This window comes from Mus musculus, chromosome 15 (genome assembly GCF_000001635.26).
Source record: "Mus musculus strain C57BL/6J chromosome 15, GRCm38.p6 C57BL/6J".
Classification (NCBI taxonomy): domain Eukaryota; kingdom Metazoa; phylum Chordata; class Mammalia; order Rodentia; family Muridae; genus Mus; species Mus musculus.
In genome coordinates this window covers 24,004,250-24,024,883 of record NC_000081.6, presented here as the reverse complement: position 1 = coordinate 24,024,883, position 20,634 = coordinate 24,004,250, and positions in this window count along the sequence as shown.

Here is a 20,634-nt window from a genome sequence, read left to right as displayed (position 1 = left end):
ATAATTATAAGCAAACTCTAAGCTTGATGCATAACTATGGAAAAGAATGCCAACTTGAACTCTTACAACACAGAATTCTTTTTGTTTGGTTGGTTTTTTTCGAGACAGGGAATCTCTGTATAGCTCTGGTTGTCCTGTGCTAGGATTAAAGGCATGTGCCTCCATGCCCAACTACACTTGGGAGGCAGAGGCAGGTGGATTTCTGAGTTCGAGGCCAGCTTGTTCTACAGAGTTAGTTCCAGGACAGCCAGAGCTATAGAGAGAAACCTTGTCTTGAAAAACCAAAATAAATAAATAAATAAATAAATAAATAAATAAATAAATAAATAAATAAATAAAAAAGAAGGATTCTTAACAGACTTACATTACTGGGTCATTTCTTGAACTATACCTGTAAATGAACCACAAGCAAATGTCACAAAATCATGAAGTCCATATTTCCTAAAGCACTGATAATTTACCATGTTCTCTATAAAGATAAACATATATTGCTTACAGTAATTTATGCATGTTTGTAAACAATAATGTTTGAACTGTATTTTTATTAATTTTTAATGATTTTGTGATATATATAGTATAAGATATAGTTTGATAATCTCTACCCCTAGACACCTACTTCCAACTCCCTCTACTCTATTTTGCCTCACGTCTTACTTCATGTCCTCTTTTGTTGACTGGGTCCTGAGTCTAGTTAATCCTTCTTTCCCCCGTTTCATTGAAAATAGATAATTTATCCTGATGACAATTATTCTCCCCTCTACTAATTACAGTATGGCATATAAATTATTTTTAAAAACTAGAAGTATATGATAAATTATAGCTTGCAAATAGCCTACTCTATTGATTCTACCATCTGGGATACTACATGAATAAACATGCTATCATTAAATTTAAGCCAAAGAATGGTGGATCTAAACCATCATCCAAATGACTTAAACAAACATTCCTTCCTTCCTTTCTTTCTTTCTTTCTTTCTTTCTTTCTTTCTTTCTTTCTTTCTTTCTTTCTTTCTTTCAGATTTATTTCATTTATATTAAGTACACTGTAGCTGTCTTCAGACATACCTTAAGAGGTCATCAGATCCCGTCACAGATGGTTGTGAGCCACCATGGGGTGGCTGGGAATTGAACTCAGGACATTTAGAAGAACAGTCAGTGCTCTTAACCAATGAGCAATCTCTCCAGTATCAAAATCCTACTTTCAGACAGGCTTTCATTCTGTTATCACCAACATTGTAACAGGACTCTTTAAGATTTGATATTATCAACCGCTGTATGTGGTGTTACACACCTTTAATCCCAGCACTTAGGAGGCAGAATCAGAGGCCAGCCTTGTTTTACAGAAAGAGCTCCAGGCTGTCCAGTGTTATGTAGTGTGATCCTGTCTCACATAAAACCTGTATTTTAATTAAAATTCTGTAATGGTTTAGCAGCTAATTTGCTTGCATTTTAAAGCTAAGGGTTGAAGTTATGATCTCCAGGTCCCATGCAAAATCTGGTTTAATATGGGGTCCAGTTTATAATCTCATACTTCGTGATCAAGATATGGGGTTTGGAATGGCCATAGGAACAATTGAGATTACAAAAATTGAGCTTTCCATAATACTGGTAATTATTTTATGTCCTATAATGAATAAAGGAGAATAGTAAAGGAGCTATCATATAAAATATAAAAGACTAAACATTTCCTGAACAATAATTATAAATTTATTGCTGATAAAACATATATAAAATGTGGAGACATAAGTTTGGAAAGAAATGTACAAAATGCTTATCATGGGAAGTGAAAACTTATCTAATAAAAATGAACATACATACACACACACACACACACACACACACACACACACACACACACACATACAAAAGAATCCACTTCTGAAAGAAGTCATGCCCAAGAAAGTTAAGCCAGTAATAGAGGAACACAGTTAAAAATTTGCATTCTACATACAGGAAAACATGCAAGCAACTGCACTCAACTATCCACACATATGTAAACACACACACACACCAAAATACATACACACAAACACATTTAATTAGATATTATAGGCTCATATAGAAAGAATTTGGAAAGTATTGCATTGGTAGATCAGCTATGTATACATGGGAAGGGGGCATAATTTATACCTATTGTGTAAGGTTAACATTCCTTTTAGTACTTTTATGGAAAACTTATCTTTTGAATATTAACTTATGTTAAGGATTTAGTAAGAAAAATAGAAAGAGAATGTGGGTTTTAGCATTTTCTACTTATTTTGGGTTTCTCACCAACTAATAGATATATAAAACTATTGCACATTGAATTAATAGCTCAAAAAGCAATACCCAGCATAAGTTTTTCATGTAAACTAATTATGTGATTTTTAATGACAAATTCTAAACAAAGATTTTTGCTTATTTATTATTTCTTTATGAGAAATCTAAATTTCCAAATAGCACCCTGTAGGGTTAGAATCTGCTGTAACATGTTGGGACTGTTTTGTGACATTAGAGTCACTTGGTGATTAAGGAACCCTTTAATGATTCATCCAGGCAGATGGAGGGCATCAGGACAGATGGTAAGACAATCCTGCATATGTTAATATGCTCTGAGAAGTAAGCACTCTCCATTCACTAGTATGGACAGAAACCTAGCCTTCAGACATGGAGTCTATTTGTTTATCATTCTCAGTATCACTGATGATATTATACAAGCTGTGAAAGGGTAGGACATTAGGATTTTTTATTTCACAAATGAGCATTATATGAAATTGTTCAAACGGTTACAGAATAGAAATGAATGTGGTAATATAGACAGTAATGACACATCACACATCAACAAATAGCCCACCTCAACCAGGGAGAACATACTAGCTGGTCTGAAGCCCCTGACACATATACAGCAGAGAACTGCCAGTTCTGCCCTCTGTGAGAGAAGATGCACCTAACCCTTGAAAGACTTGAGGCCCCAGAGAGTGGGTAGTCTTGGTGAGGTGGGGGTGGATGGGGACATCCTCTTGGAGACTGTAGAAGAGGACTGGGATAAAGAACTGTTGGAGGGCAGACCAGGAGGGGGATAATGGCTGGACTGTAAAAAATGATTATAGATAATTTTTAAAGGTAGATTAGAATTAGAAATAGCCTACAATCAGCTAGTCTTTATGACATAATTAAGTGTGTGTGTGTGTGTGTGTGTGTGTGTGTGTGTTTGTGTGTGTGTGTGTTTGTATGTGTATATACTATCTAAGTTCATTGGATAGAATGAATCAACATAGTACATACCATTGACTGACTCTAATTGTAAGATTCTAGTCTCACTGTTGAACTTATGTTTTATGGACAGAATCATTCTCATATAAAAGGATGCAGTTCTTTTTTCTTAATAGTTTTTGTAAAAGCATTTAAGAGTAGAAAAGTGTAGAGTTTTGATTGAGTTGTAGAATATTTGAAAGCTTGCAATGATTTGATAAATTGTTGTTAGGAATACATTATTGGAAGATATTGCAAAGGAGACATAAGGTATGATTCAAGACCATTGCAATCAATTCACATTAGTGCAAGATATTACACCTGTTTCTTCTCATTTATATACTGTAAATAAGGGATAAGGGCGTTTGTGTGTGTGTTTACATATGTGTGCATATGTGCATTTGTTTTCAGTGTGCATTGACCTACTACTAATTAAACTGGATCCCTTCCAAGTGGATAGATGTCTTAACATTACTGATATGAGAATATGACCTGTTTAGAATCATCAGTTTTGTGACTGTAGTAATTCTAAAATTAAATGATAGTGGATTGAGGTGGGGCCTGAACCACAAAGGAGTATAGAAACATACAGAGAAAAAGAATGTCATGTACAGAATCCAGAAAGATCTGAAGATACAAAGGAACAAAATCAGAGAGACAAAGAGAAAATTACCAAAGATTGATAGTATCACCAGAAAATAGCAAGAGGAAAAAAAGACAGACATCCCAGAGCCTTTGAGCAAACATGGCTTCATAAATAATTTGGTACCTAATCCCTACAATTATGTAAGAAGAGTTTGTTATTGTTTTATGTCATTCAAAATTGTAACAATTTTGATGAACGACTAGGAAAATGTATATAATGTCTATGATTTCTAAAATCAAAGTAAAGTAAGTAAATCTTCTATAGTCTCCAAAATAGGGAAAGGAAATCCTGTTTCATCTATGACATTTAGATCAGGCTGTTTCAATTATCTGAAACTTGTTCAGTGGCAAAAATTATCAGTGAGCAGAATAGAATGCCTTTTGGCTCTACATGAAAATTGCACTTACCAGAAATGCATATTATATTAATGGAGGGTGAAATGCAAAATGTTATACTGTAAATTCCATATGGACAAACACGATTATTAAGCAATGTAATATAACACAGATAGAGATGATAAATTGCAGTCTCACTTTCTTTGAAAGGGCATCTTCTGCTTTTGGCTTTTGAATATAGTTGAATATAAGTTGTGATATTTTTTATTTCCATTATCTTCCAAAGACACATTCTGCAGAGATTGAAATTCCTATTTGAAAGCAAGCACTTTAAGCAACTACAGCTTATATAACCAAGAAGCTAGTAGTCTGTCAGCAATGATTGATTGGGACTTAATTACACCAATGGCTTCTAGACTTATATTTGTGTCTAAAAATCTCCACACATACACCTAAGTTTAGTTGAACCTCATTATTTCAACTTCAAAAAAGGCTCATAAATAAATTCATATTTATTTCTGATGGCTTAGACTAATTGCTATTTATGTTCATTAGCGGATATCATTTTGAAATGTGTTTTTGATTATTTTTAATACTTTTTTCTTTTTGTAACTACTATATTTCATTTCAACTTTAAGTGCCTTTACTTTTTCCTGGAGCAGTCAAAACGTCTAGACAGGCATATGAAGTAGTCTGATTTGAGGTTCTAGACTCTAACTTAAGAGAATCAAAGAATATGTTTCATTCAAAAAGAAAAAAGAGAAAAGAAAAAAAGAAAAGAGGAAAAAAAAAAGAAAGAAAGGTAATGGGCAGAAGAGACCAAAGAATCTACCAACCTGTGATTTCCTCATAGTCCTATTCATTATGTTTCAAAAATTTGTGCTTTTGCAATTATATAGTGAAAAAATGTTATTAAATGAAAGCCATAGGGAAAACACCAAATGTTTAGGAGTAATGAATGCAATTATATTCTGTCATATTAAATTCTGAAAAGAGAAAGAAAAGGAAAGAAAGAAGGATAGAATGTTCACCTACAAGGAAAAGAGACCATCTATGGTAGGGGAAAAATAATGCTTCCCCTGTCATCTCTCTGTTTTATTTTGGATTTTTCTGTTTTATTTTATGCTATTCCCTTCCTTCCTTCCTTCCTTCCTTCCTTCCTTCCTTCCTTCCTTCCTTCCTTCCTTCCTTCCTTCCTTCTTTCCTTTCTTTCCTCCTTCCTTCCTTCCTAACTGCCTAACTTCTTTCCTTTTTGTTTTTAGAGAGGTTTTCTTAGAATTAGCTCAGTAGAACACACTGATCTCAAAGTCTCTGCCTCCCAAGTGACAGCATAACGGTGTGCCCGACTACTGGCAGACTACCTCTCAGATTTCATAAAATAAAATTTTAGTGTTGGTCATATCAAGTAGTTTGATGTGTCAGGTCACAGTTTCCTTCAACATTTGCATGGTGAGTTATTGTGGAAATAGGTTCGCATTCTTATGGGACAGATACATTTTAAGAAAAAGAAAATTTGAACAAATATAAATACAAAAGAAACTGACCAGCATGCAATATTAGCAAGAATGTACACAGCTATGCATTCTCATTCCATTAACTTTAACAAGAAACTAAATTTAGAATGAATGAACATTCATGCAAAACAAGAGCCTTTCACACATTGCCAGTCTTTTGCAGTTTTTGTTTTTTAGCTGTAATTAAGTGTTCTTCACAATTCCTGTGACCAAGAAGTATCTGCATGTGAGTGCATGTGCGAGCATGTGTGTGTGTGTGTGTGTGTATGTGTGTGTGTTTTGTTCTGTTAATTTGGTTTAAGTATAAAAATAATCATGGAAGACATAAACCTGGGAATTAAACAATTTAAACATTGTTTCTCATCCTCTTGGTATATCTTGACACATTTCAGACTCCACTTGGGCTTACCACAACCATAATGCATAATTCTACACAGAAAACATAAGTTTTGCAAGGTACACCATTACAGTCAAAACCTGGCCTTACTCAGTATTTCTGTTTCTGTGATTAAATTTTATAATGACCATAGGACAGTGAGACTTAAGAAATTATATTGTTCTCCTTGGACATTTAGTGGTCATGTATACAATATATATTATGTACACAATTTATATAATTAGAAAACACTTTAGTATGGTTTTCAGGATTTTTCATAAAATCTTTTCATTTTTATTTTCCTGAAAATATTTAAAGGAAGAAATAATTGGTATCTTGATTAATAGTCTCAGATAAAATGCCATTATTATTGCTATGGCAAGCTGCTTAGTATCAATCAAATAACATTTCTCACTATGTTATAGGAAATATTGAGAGTTACTGGGTTATGACTTATCCAATTTTGTTTATAAAATAATTAGGTGGCAAGTTCAGTTTATTGGAATAAATGCCAGAACTTACTGTCTCTTCTTTTAAAGACAGTGTCACATATAACTCATAAATTATGCCTTCTTTCTTTCTGAAGTGTTACTATGATAACGATCAAAAAATACTTGAATAAGCTGGATGGATAGAGTATTTCCCTTGCAGTGCCCATTTTATTTCAATTAATTTAAGCTAAAAAAACAACTGCATTCAAGCTAATATTTTTAGATTGGGCAAAATGTACTTATATACAACAAAAAGCTGTAAAATAAAGTGAACATCAAAAGCTAATGTTTATAAAATAATTTTTAAAAAATCCCATATTAATTATCAAACCCTAAGAGAAAACATACTTAGTTTGAAACAAAACAGAAGTTCTAGATAGCATGTCTCTTCTACCAGTATCTGCATTTATTCCTCTCAGAAACTGGTGATACTTTTAGTTTTCTTCTCAAACATTTTATTATTAGATTAAAATTCTAAGTCAATAATTTATTGTTACATTAAGGGGTAGAAAATATTATCAGAAAGTAAACCAATAACTCTTAGGTATCTATAAGTCCTCCCAATATTACACATCTGAAACCATTGAAAGCTTATAAAACTTGTGACGCACACTGACTATTTTGAGTAATATCTTATAACATTATTGGATAATTTTGGATTCAGCAATAAAATTTGCCTTTATGTTCTAATGTCTGTCATATTAATATTTTCATATATGTGATAATTACTGCTAGTGAGAAGGTGTAAAAGTAGTTAACAGAAATGTTTCTGAGAATTATAAATTCTGCAGGAAAATTTGAATTATTAAAAGTCACATGCATACTGTCAAACTACAAAAGGAAAAAAATTGCTGTGAACATGAGTTTAATTTATCAAAGTAGTATGCTGTTATTTTTTGAAATACAGATATTTGTCCTGACATGTATACATTTCAGTTAAAAATAAGATCCACAAGATTTAAAAAGACCTTTAGAATAAGATTTTGATAGTTTAATTGAATATCCATTATGTCAAAGGAGAAAGCTTTAAGTATCAACACGTTAAACAAAATCTTGGAACCTGTAACACCATAGAATGCTTTTCTCAAGGGTTCTCAATGTGTGCCTAGCATAAAATTTTTCATGTATACTTGCAAATATATTTGCATGCAAGCATGCAAATGCGTTAATGTCTTCTATGATTCTTCATGCAAGATTAGTAGCCAATAGTCCTAGGATTCTATGCTATTCTTATTTGGTTGTTTTTTAATTCCTTGGTCAGGCAGCAGACCAAGTTGGTGCTCAGAGCATCACTCTGGACTTTTCCTGAGAGCATTTTTGTAAACAGAAGTTGCTACTGTGTCATACTGAAAACTTGGAAGCATAAGGCCCTGTTAAACTTGACCTATATGAATCATTAATGGTGTAGGAGAGAGCTCCTGCTAAGAGAATAAATAGTCTCTTTTCTGCTGAGTGGAAAGCCCTGACTTTTGGTCATTGTCAGGGTGACAGGTTCAGGCATAAGGCAAGGTCACTGAAATGGGAGACAGTTTAGAATTTCCAGAAGGAGTATTATTTCTTTATTTTTCAGTAATTCTGAAGGGTCAAGGCCAGGACTGCTACCAGCCTCTGAAAACAGTAATAAAAATGCTGTGGCAAACACATCATTTGAGGATATTGGGATGAAGGTTAAAGAATCAGATCTTTTGGTTTAGTGTTCATTTCATACCTCATTAATATTATGACATCTTCAAATGTAATTGAAAATATTTTAAAGTACAGCATACTTAGTTTGGCATATCATGTACGATTAAGGAAAAATATCACACCCACACAACACTTTTTAAAAAAGAATATATTATAATGGTTGTAGTGTAAAAAGAATTTTTTACTCTGATACAGATTTACAATTTTTATTTTTTTGCTGTCAGTTTTATTGATTTATAAAGAAATTTCACTACATGTAATTTTCCAAGTACATCTTCACTGTCTCAGCTTTCCAAAATTTTAATAACTATAGGCCCTTCCTTCTCAAAATATTTTTTCGTGAGAAATTATTCATTGTAATGAAAATGAGAAAATGCAAAACTTGACCACTTGACTTCTAAAGAGATGACAATATTTTGAATTAAGATTATAGTAGGAACAATGTTATGATTGTAGGGCGGAGAGGAAAAGGATTCTCAACCTTCCTTTGCTTGCCTTCCTCCATTGGAGATTACAAAGAAATGCTAGAAATCTTAAGTGCAGAAGAAAGTTCAATCCCAAAACTTCCCAGGTACACAAGTTTGTCTCAGTTCATAGTACTTGATGATGGTAACTGGAAGTCAGTAGAACACCAACTACTGAGAATCACTAAACTCAGAAAATATGAGTCTTAAAGGCATTTGCTATCAATAGTAACCTCTCTAAGGAGAAACTATCTGCAAATACAAGCAAATATTCTTTTGGGTTTTGCACACTTTAAGAGACCACAGACCTCAACTCAGACTATCATACCCAGCAAAACTTTCAATCACCATAGATGGAGAAATGAAGATATTCTATGAAAAAATAAAATCAAATTTAAATAATACCTTTCTACTAATCCAGGTCTACAGAGGATACTAGAAAGAATACTACAACCCAATAAGGCTAAATACACTCAAGAAAACACATGAATAAATGATTTCACACCATTAAAACTTATAGAAGAGAAACACACACACACACACACTACCATGTCCAAGATCAATATAACAGAAAACAACAATCATTGGTCATTAATTTCTCTCAACATGAATGGATTCAATTCCTTAGTTAAAAGACACAGGCTAACAAAGTAGATGTGTAAACAGAACACACCATTCTACTGTATACAAAACACATTCCAGCAATAAAGTTAGACATTATTTCAAAATAAAGGACTGGAAAAAGGATTTCCAAGCAAACAGTTCTTAGAAACAGACTGGAGTTGCAATTATAACATCTATAACATCTAATAAAATAGACTTTCAAACAATGCTAATCAAAACTACTCATCAAAGGAAAAATCTACCAAGAGGACATTTCAGCTCTGAACATCTATGTCCAAAATGCAAGGGCACACATATTTGTAAAAGAAACATTAGTAAAGCTTAAATAGCATATAGAAATGCAGACACTAGTGGTAGAGGTCTTCAACACCCCACTCTCACTAATGGTTAGGGAATTTAGATGAAACTAAACAGAACAGCAGAATACAAGGGAAACAGATTTACTTTTATATATAACATAAAGTAGCAGTCATGATGCAATTATAGGAGGATTTAGGTATTTTACATGGGTAATGTGATGGATTACATATGCTGAACCCATAAGAAGTGGCACTATTAGGACATGTGGCCTTGTTGGAGGAAGTGTGGTCAATATGTATGTGGGCTTTGAGTGTTACTATGCTCAGTCTCTGCCCATTGCAGAAATGTGTCTTTTCTGACTGTCTTTAGATTGAAATGCCAAACTCTGAGCTCCTCTAGCACATTGACGACATACTTCCATAAGTCCCACTAGGAGGAGAATACACAACTTCTGAAACTATAAACCAGCCTCATTTAAATGTTTGCCTTTATAAGAGTTACCCTGGCCATGGTATCTCTTCATAACATTGACAATCCTAAGAATGAAGTTGGTATCAAAGCCTGGGACATTTCTTTGGCAATCAAGCTGCTGTTGGGAGAAATGTGGATTTTGTGGCTTTGGAAAGCAGTAGAACACTGTAAGTGAGGCTTAATGGGCTATACAAGTAGACGTATTGAAGACAGTGGTGCTGAGGATGATGCGTGTACTGTAGGGACCTGGATTTAGATGTTTCAGAGAATGTTTTATATGCCTAAAAACTATTCTTGTGATATTTTGGTAAAGACTGTGTTTCTTTTCCACCCCCCTTGTCTGAAGAGTCTGCCTGAGATTAAGAAGAGATTCATATTAATTGTGGCGACAATGAAAGCATGAAATCAACCAAGTTTAGAATCTGATCTACGGGTCACACTTATGAGGATCATTTTGAACAAGTATAAAATAATTAGAAAGGAAAATCACAAATTGTATGGTTCAAGCATTAAAGGACTTAAATCCTGTGTTCAAGGACACTACATGGAATTAAGGGAGTGGTAATGTTTAGCCAATAACCCACCCTGCTAATTTTATTCTTTATGTGTTTGCAGCTGAACAAGGGATGGTTGTATTGCACATAATTTTGACCTGGTTATTCCTTTCATTTGGACCTAAGGAAATATGATTATGTGTCAGATTGACAAGGGATGGATTGTAATGGGTATTCTCTGTTGTCAGCTTGACTATATCTGGAGTCAACTACCAGAACTTATAAAGATATTTTGAAACCGTAAAGACAGGTTTATGTCCAGCCTTGGTGGTACATGCCTTTCATTCCATCATTAAGGTTGCTGGGCATGCATATCTCTGAGTTCAAGGTCAGTTTATGGAGTATGTTCATAAGGAAGTTCCTGAAGAACTCGGACAGCCACGCCTAGTCAATGAAGTATATATTAGAACAAGGGGGCCACGTTCCAGCCCTAGCAAGCAGGAGAACTTAGCTGCTTTGACCACATGTCTCTAGAAGCAAGAAGAGAATGGGATGGTTACTGGGAAAATTGATGCGTATTAGCTAAAGCGGAGAAAGTCGAGATGATTCAGGAAAGATCACCATCCCTGAGGTGAAATCGTCAGAGAATGTTTTTTGAGAGCAAAGAGAAGCTGAATTCCTGAGACACCATCTTTGTACCTCATGTTGCATCTGGGCTTGCTAATATGTAAGAATGACCCACATGGTACTGGTTTTGAAGGCATGAAGGGATCATGGAGAGCAGCTGAGGCTCTGCACTGTGACAGGACCAAAAAAGGTCATTGGTGAAGATGCAGCCTCAGTTGCAGTTGATGGCCCAGGACTTGTAGGAATAAAAATAGCAGCCAGGACAGGGAAACTGGAGTGGGTGGGTTGGTCAGCAGGGGAAGAGGGGATGGGATAGGGGTTTCAGAGGGGAAATCAGGAAAGGGGATAATATTTAAAATGTAAATAAAGAAAAGATCTAATAAAAAAGAAATAAATTAAAAAGTAGCAGAATAAACTCCATTTTGTCTTTCAGACTTCATTTTAACTTAACTTGCCCTTAGAGAGTCATAGCCCCCACCCTTGTGGTCTAAGAAAAAAAAATCACTAAATGCCCTGGAAGCTGCAAAATAGATACAGCAGCTGCAGCTTGCTGATTATTAACAGAGTAGGCTCAGAAAACATAAGTCATTTCCAGGACAAGATGCTAAGATGCTCTGTTTTTGATGTTGTTGAACATTCCTTTACCCTCTTTCCCTCTCTTGTAATTTCAAGGCTTGGAAACACCTGCTTGCATTTTTTCTTTTTTCTCTTTTCTTTTCTTTTTCCTTTCCTTTCCTTTCCTTTCCTTTCCTTTCCTTTCCTTTCCTTTCCTTTCCTTTCCTTTCCTTTCTCTTTCTTTCTTTCTTTCTTTCTTTCTTTCTTTCTTTCTTTCTTTCTTTCTTTCTTTCTTTCTTTCTTTCTGTCTGTCTTTCTTTCTTTCTTTTCTTTTTTTTTTTTTATAAACTCCTCCTCTAGATCTCTGGGCAACTCTCCCATCCTGTCACGTCAGGAATGGTTGCAGCCAGAGCTCCAGCTTGAATAAAGACTCTCATATGCTTGCATTAGAGTTTATTTCCTAGTGGTCTCTCTGGGGTTTTCCTGATCTGGGCACAACAGACTGAAGGGGTCATGCAAAAAATGTTGAGGCTTGGTACCATGAAGAAATCTTTTGAGAAGATACTGGTGAAGAGTAGTTGCAGCAGAAATCCCCAGTGTCCTGGTGATGCCAGTACCATGGCATGATCAACAACAATAACAACAGCAATGGAGTAGAGTCAACCACAGCCTAGAGTGATACAGAGGGCAGAACAGGAGAAATGACCCAAACCCTTTGGAATAACACAGAAGATCACATGTGCATCCCAGATATTGGAACAAGGAGCCATGAAATTGATGTTGCCTTGGATAAACCAAGATATTAGAGATGCCAGAGCTGTGGAGGACTGCTACCTAGGAAGGCTGCTAACTGGGAAATGAAACAGCCCAAGAGAAAGAAGTCTGTTAACAGTCAACAAAGCTGAGAGGAGTTAGAGATCTGAAGATGTACTTTGACATAAAACCTGTTGTTGCAGTTTGGAGTTTTCCCAGCTGGGTTTTGTGTTTGGGCCCAGTATTTGCTCACTATGATGTTTTGGAGTGGTAAATTCCATCCTGTGATCTTGGAAGTATGTGATGTGCTTTTTAAATTTGATTTTATAGGGGACTGCATTTAGGTGATTTCTTGAACCTCAGAAGAAACTTTAAATTTTTGACTTTTAATATGATTGAAACTGTTCTATAGACTATGAAGACTTTTAAAGTTGGAATGAATGTATTTGTATAATGCTATGCCTAGGTATGGCTCCCATGAACTCATATGTTTGAGAAGCTTCTGCAGGCCAGGGAGTAGAATGTCATAGTTTGAATATGCTTGGCCCATGAGGAGTGGCACTATTTATTAGTAGGTGTGGACTTGTTGGAAAAAAATATGTTGGTGGACTTTAAGCACCCCTATTGTTCATTCTCTTCCCAGTGCAGAAGAGCATCTCTTCCTGACTGCCTTCAGATCAAGATGTAGAACTCTATGGCTCCTGCAGCACTGTGTCTGCCTGCATGCTGCCAGTCTCCCCATCTTGAATATAACGGACTGAATCCCTGAAACTGTAAGCCAGTTCCAATTAAATGTTTGCTTTTACAATAATTGCTTTGGTCATGGTGTCTTCTCACAGCAATAAAAACCTTAAGACAGAGAGTAAGTTTAAAGTAAAAGCAAAATGGACTGTACAGCTGATACAAAGTCAGTGTGGTTGAAATCAGAGGGACAAATGACAGGGAAGCAGACACCAGGGGTCCCATATGAGACCTTGTGAAGTTGGGATGCCAGTCTCTGTAGTGAGTTACTCCATGTTTATTTTGGATAGAGCCTAAAATACTGATGTTAACACTGCACCTGGTAGGAAGCAGGTTGCTTTGGCCAAGACATTTTTTGGAAAAGCATTTGACAGGAACAAAGAAAAATAAGAAATGCCTGTGGTGTCCACAATTTTTTTCTTGTCTTTTGCATCTTCTATATATTGCATTGTGCAGGATTGGAATACTTTCAAAGGCATTTTCTGTCATCTCTAACTATAGAAGGCTGGATTTGAACTGAAAACAAAACAAAACAAAACAAAACAAAACAAAACAAAACAAAACAAAACAAAAGTAGTACTAATGATACTGACTGACTTACAATGGATTTTAGTCAACTCTTTGGTGAAAATATCTACTTGGAATACTGTTGTTCATTCTGATAGCCATTTACCTTCCAGATCATGTTATTAGATGTAACATCTAATAGAATAAGATTTTAATAGTTGTTGAAATTGGTATTTTAATGGAAAGGATCTGTGTTTTCAAAAGATATTATTGCTGTTGAATGTATATTCTTCTATGGGAAAATGAATACAGTTCATTTACATTAACTGGATAAAATGTGAGGTACATGACAATTTCCAAGGTCAAGTTAGATGACCTTCTGCTTCTTCTTTGTCAATATTAAAAGTAAAATACACATTTTTTATGGTTTAACTTTTACTTTCCAAGGCCTTGGGAATGTAGAATAAACTAAGGCAGTGATAAATTAAAAAATTCCCTCTTCAAGCCTGCCCTTAACATTTTCTCTTCAGCTTCTGTGTGATTCAACTTCTCTTTGACATTTTAAAATTCTTCAAGAGGAAAGTGCTTATGAAAACCTTTGTTCATGTAAAGAACAAGAAGAATTGGCTTCTTTCTTCCTCTTCCAACTCCATTGCTGCTGTTCTGGGCTCTTCTGTTTAACATAAGATTTGTTTAATGCTAAAAGGCCCTTGTCAAACTCACAGACATTTTTTGATATTTTAAAATAAAAACAATATTTGCAAGTTTTTAAGCTTTACTAGTTATTTAATACAATAAATATGTGGGTTGAAAACATTCACATGAAATTTTCAACTCATTTTTATCTTACCATCATTTCTCTTTTACAAAATTTACAGAAGATTAAAATGTCATTTTAAACATTACATATTTTTAAATAAAACTCTAAGAATATAATAATTCATCAGCAACACAAGTGCATTTGTGTCTACTGTTCTCAGCAACTTTACATAGGTCATACAATGTAATAATTGCTTATGTTCTGTAGGCTTTGAATATAAGAAATGTACCAAAGAGGATCATTATTCATCCACAAATACTCAAAGAATTACCATTGGTATTCCTCTAGTTATTTGATATTTGTAATAATATTTTTCAGTACTACAGGTTTTCCCCCTTTCTAGAATGTGAAAAATTTATGTTACACCTGCCCCACATATTACAAGTAAAGAACGTATTTAGTTTTTAATGTTCATATATGAAGAAGAATCTTAGAAAGACCTAGCGCTCCAATTTCTCTCATATCTTTCCAGTATCTCTCCAAATATATTTGAAGGATACAAAGGTCCCCCTGTAGACTTTAAATGCTAGTATTGGTGCTATGGTGTGCTGAGATTTTGAAATTTTGGAGCCTTAATTAACTACTCTTTCTGTAACTCAGGTATGAATGGAGTCAGAAGATGGGATGCTATATACTGGGTACTTGCATCTATCAATCATGTATTAAATGTTTTTTTTTTTTTAATCTGACACTGCTACTGTGCTTGAATTCTCAAGTAAAACCTCCAAGAAAATGGTGAAGGCTAAATAATATAGTTAGAATAAACCTATGGTCTGAGAAACCCGAGACACCAGAGACTGCCCTATCTCCTTATTCACTTCACTGCTCTCCTGTGTGCAAATAAAACGATCATGTGTTTAAATTAAAGGCCATGTTTGGACAGAGAGGCCTTTAGCCTTCACTAAAACACTGTAACAGGGAAGGGAAAAATCGCTCAGGGGCTTAACCCTAGAAAATGATGGGCAGCTGATGAATGACAAGAGCAAGGGAATTTGTATTGTTCAGTGAGGATCCCCAAACTGGTTATTCAATACCAAATGGTATCCCTAAAATCATATACATAGAAGTAAGATGATACAGACTATGCAGGTTGTATTTATATATTTAAGAGCACAAATATCATTAAAAGAAAAATAAGAGAGCTACCAAGAGGGTTATATAATAGAGGTTGGGTTGAAGGGAGAAAAAGGGATTGAGGGAAACCATAGAGTATATTTTAATTTGAAAAAAAATAAAAAGCATCAAATATTACAAATAATCAAAATTTAACATTATCTTTTTTAAATGTTTTATTAGGTATTTTTCTCATTTACATTTCCAATGCTATCCCAAGAGTTCCCCATACCCAACCCCCCCACTCCCCTACCCACCCACTCACCCTTTTTGGCCCTGGCGTTCCCCTGTACTGGGGCATATAAAGTTTGCAAGTCCAATGGGCCTCTCTTTCCATTGATCGCTTACTAGGCCATCTTTTGATACATATGCAGCTAGAGACAAGAGCTCTGGGGTACTGGTTAGTTCATATTGTTGTTCCACCTATAGGGTTGCAGATCCCTTTAGCTCCTTGGGTACTTTCTCTAGCTCCTCCATTGGGGGCCCTGTGATCCATCCAATAGCTGACTGTGAGCATCCACTTCTGTGTTTGCTAGGTCCCGGCATAGTCTCAAAATAGACAGCTATATCTGGGTACTTTCAGCAAAATCTTGTTAGTGTATGCAATGGTATCAGCGTTTGGAAGCTGATTATGGGATGGATCCCTGGATATGGCAATCGCTAGATGGTCCATCCTTTCATCACAGCTCCAAATTTAGTCTCTGTAACTCCTTCCATGGTTGTTCTGTTCCCAATTCTAATAAGGGGCAAAGTATCCACACTTTGGTCTTCGTTCTTCTTCAGTTTCATGCGTTTAGCATATTGTATCTTATATCTTGTTTATCCTAAGTTTCTGGGCTAATATCCACTTATCAGTGAGTACATATTGTGTGAGTTCCTTTGTGATTGGGTTACCTCACTCAGGATGATGCCCTCCAGGTCCATCCATTTGCCTAGGAATTTCATAAATTCATTCCTTTAAATAGCTGACTAGTACTCCATTGTGTAAATGTACCACATTTTTTGTATCCATTCCTCTGTTGAGGGGCATCTGGGTTCTTTCCAGCTTCTGGCTATTATAAATAAGGCTGCTATGAACATAGTGGAGCATGTGTCCTTCTTACCGGTTGGGACATCTTCTGGATATATGCCCAGGAGAGGTATTGCAGGTCAAATTTGAACATTATCTTAAATTTAACAGCTGTAGAGCAAAATGCCTAAGAATAACAAAATAGAATTAGGTAATTTCCAAAGTTTAACAAGTGAAAAATGGACATGTGAGTTAGTTTAAATGTAGTAGGGATTAAGAGAAATTAAGCGAAAATGAGAAAACTATATATTTCAAGTATTGCAATATCCAAATTTGAAGATAATAATTAATTATTTTATTGTACATCCCATAATATAATAAAGCAAGACAATATATTACAAATTAATTTGTACATGTATTATATATAACATTTCACATATATATAATATTCTCCACATGCTATTTCTTACTGTTCTTCCTGATCAGTCATCTTCCTACTTACATGTCTTTATTTTGTGAAGTTAGCCTAGGACCTGAACATTCTTTACCAAGAAGGTCATGTTATAGAAGAAAAGAACATTTCAGGGTATTTCATTTTCCTCTTGCTCCCACAATATTTACACACAATATTACATGAATTGCCCTGGGCCTTTTCGGCAGTAACACAGATAAGTTCTTTAGGGCTGAGAACTCCCCAGTCATTTAATCTTAACACTGTGATCTGTCATGAGTCTGTATCATTACATCTTACACAAAGAATCATCTTGGATCAAACTGAGAACAAACTACTTTAAGGGTGTGAATATTTAACATTTCTGGACCTGTGGTTTCCCCAGCCCCAGGTTTCTGAGCATGATTATGGTACCAGCTACATATTCTTTTCTATGGAACAGCGAGGCAATCAGAAAGTGATGGGCTATCCCCCAAATGGTACAATTGTTCAATCTACCTTTTCTATGCCTGCTCCAGTTTGAGGTTAATGAAACACACTCTTATACTTTATTACAGTGCTTATAGCCTTAGCTTGGGTTGCTTTCTACTAGCTCTTAACTTATATTAATCTGTTTATACTACTCTATGTCTGCCATGTGGCTGGTTACCTCTCCTCCATTTCAAATGTCCAAATTCATCAAAGTCCAGTCTTCTCTTCTCCTTCTCCTTCTCCTTCTCCTTCTCCTTCTCCTTCTCCTTCTCCTTCTCCTTCTCCTTCTCCTCCTCCTTCTTTGTCTCTCTGTCTCTCTGTCCTTCTGTGTGTCTCTGTCTCTCTCTGTGTCTCTCTCCCTGTCTCTCTGTCTGTCTCTCTGTTTCTCTCTCTGTCTCTCTCTGTCTCTCTGTCTCTCTCCCTGTCTCTCTCTCTCACTCTCTCTCTCTGCCAGATATCCCACCTTACTATTCTGCCATTGGCTATAGGTCATATATTTTTATTTTAACCCATAAGAAGGTGTCTTGAGCTGGCAGGCAGGGAAGAAACACATCTTCACACAATCTACAAAACATCTCTCCAACAAAACAGTGACCCCAGTATTTTACAAAGCAGCTTATATAGCTCCTTCAGGAATTCCTTCCTTCAGGAATGGGAAGGAAGCTTCTACCTGAGTTCTGGAATGATTTCCCTAAGTTTCAAATGTGATGGCTTCAGCATTATTTTATTAAAATCTTGTCCTCGTTGACAGTGGAGAGAGCAATTGCTTATGTTATTAGAATGTCTGTGGGCTCCCAGTTAAAAAAAATCACAGTGATATATCTCATATCTGATACTGGGATTTTGTTTTAAAAAACCAAATGCTTCCAGAATCAGCATTATTTATCCATGCACAGTAGGTCCATTGCAGTTTCTTAATATATTACTTAATTTATGAGCTAATGGTAACCCCATATGGCCTCTCCAGCTGTAATATATTTTGATCTTGCTACTCTACCATGAATTTTTCCCAGTTCCCCCAGCCCTATCCTCACTTAAACGTTTCTACCTCGAGTAATTCACACCTTCAAACTTGTGAATATTAAAAATATATTTATAAGGCAATAGTATATAAGTTTATGATAAGTAAATAACACATATTGTATATAATGTTATATATTGGGCTAAATTTTCAATTTATAGAAATATGTTCTTTAAATGATTGAGTATATGATGATATGTATTTATGAAGAACTAAATTATAATCATTTAGGTTACATGCTTACATGAAATTCATGTACAATGACAAAAGTGAAAGAGTAATTTGAAAATGTTCTTATAATTTGTAAATATTTTCCTTTAATCTTCATGATACTTTAGAAGCAGTTCTTGTAAGAAGTGCCTAAAAATCTTCAAATCCTCAGGACTTCTCTCTCTCTCTCTCTCTCTTTCTCTCTCTCTCTCTCTCCTTTTCTCTCTCTCTGTCTATATATATACACATATATATATGCTCTCTCTCTATATATATATATATATATATATATATATATATATATCACATTTGCAATGTGATATCTCTCCTAATCTATCTCAATGTGATATATATATATATATATATATATATATATATATATATATATATTCTCTATCTATCTATCTACTGATATATATATATATATATATATATATATATATATATATATATCAATATCACATTGAGATAGGTTGATAGACATATCACATTGCAAATCTGTACTTGCAGATGAAAAAGCATCCTGAATTGGGTAAAGCTGTAAAGAGAAAAAATAACTGCTGCTAGTTTTTATACAAAATACCATGTTAGCAATGTGATTCAGCAACTATGTAAGCAATGTTAAAACCAAGAAAATTAAAGAATGTAACAAGCAAAGGACTCCTATCCAGGACAATACAGATTTTACCGTGTATATGCACACAAGCAAATGTTCCAGCAGTGACTTACAAATACTTCATTATCTCCTTCATTTTAAAAGTTAAGGAGGAGCCTGTTCATCCCAGCGAGGAGACAGTGAAGAGGGCAGACTAAGGAAACAATGTAAAAGACAACATTCCAAGATGGAAATAATAAAATCACTGTAAACAGTATGAAACACAATGAATCTGCTTAAAACTGGAGTTCCTTACTTAGTGGAGAAATGGCCTACAGAGACTGTGACTGAGGAGAAAGGGCAAGATCGAAGCAATTGAAGCAATTAGATGATTCATAATAGAGGGAGCCTACAAAGATATTCTGACAGGAAAGTAGCTCTTCAAAGATGCGATAATCAGAAAGGGGGTGGACATTTCCCAGAAATAGAGTCTTATATATAGCCACAGAAGAACACAATGAATTATTTTCCTGAAATACCTGTTTCAGAACAATTTGCCCCAGAAAGTGACTGAGTGATATAACTGGAATTGTTGAATTATGTATTGTCTGCTTTACAGGGAAGAACAGAAAGAAAGGTACAGAGAGGAATTGTCAGCATGGTCTCAGCTTTATTCACATAAGTGACCAGTGATAGAATAGAAGACTCTTCCCAATTCCAGGTTCTGAAAAAAAGATAATAAAGACGGCATGTTTCTATTCAGATAACTTATCATTCATACACAAAACAATAAAATAAAACAGAAGACAGCAGTATGGCCAATTCCAGGAAAATACATATACAAAAAATTAGATTAAAATGTTCATTTTAATTAATTATGAGAATAATAGAATGGACAGATAGAGATTTCTCAAGAAATTTAATCAGTGAGACAAAGGCAAATAAAACTATGCAATGATATTAATAGATTTATATGAAATGCAAAATTAATGTATATCATAATTATAAGCTGTGAAAATAATGGCTAACTTTTGTAGAGTTTGAGGTGAACCAAGACAGAGAACAGAATTAGAGAGAATTTAATTGGTTAAAAATTGGATTAATGTTGCAAACACATGTGGTTATTAGCT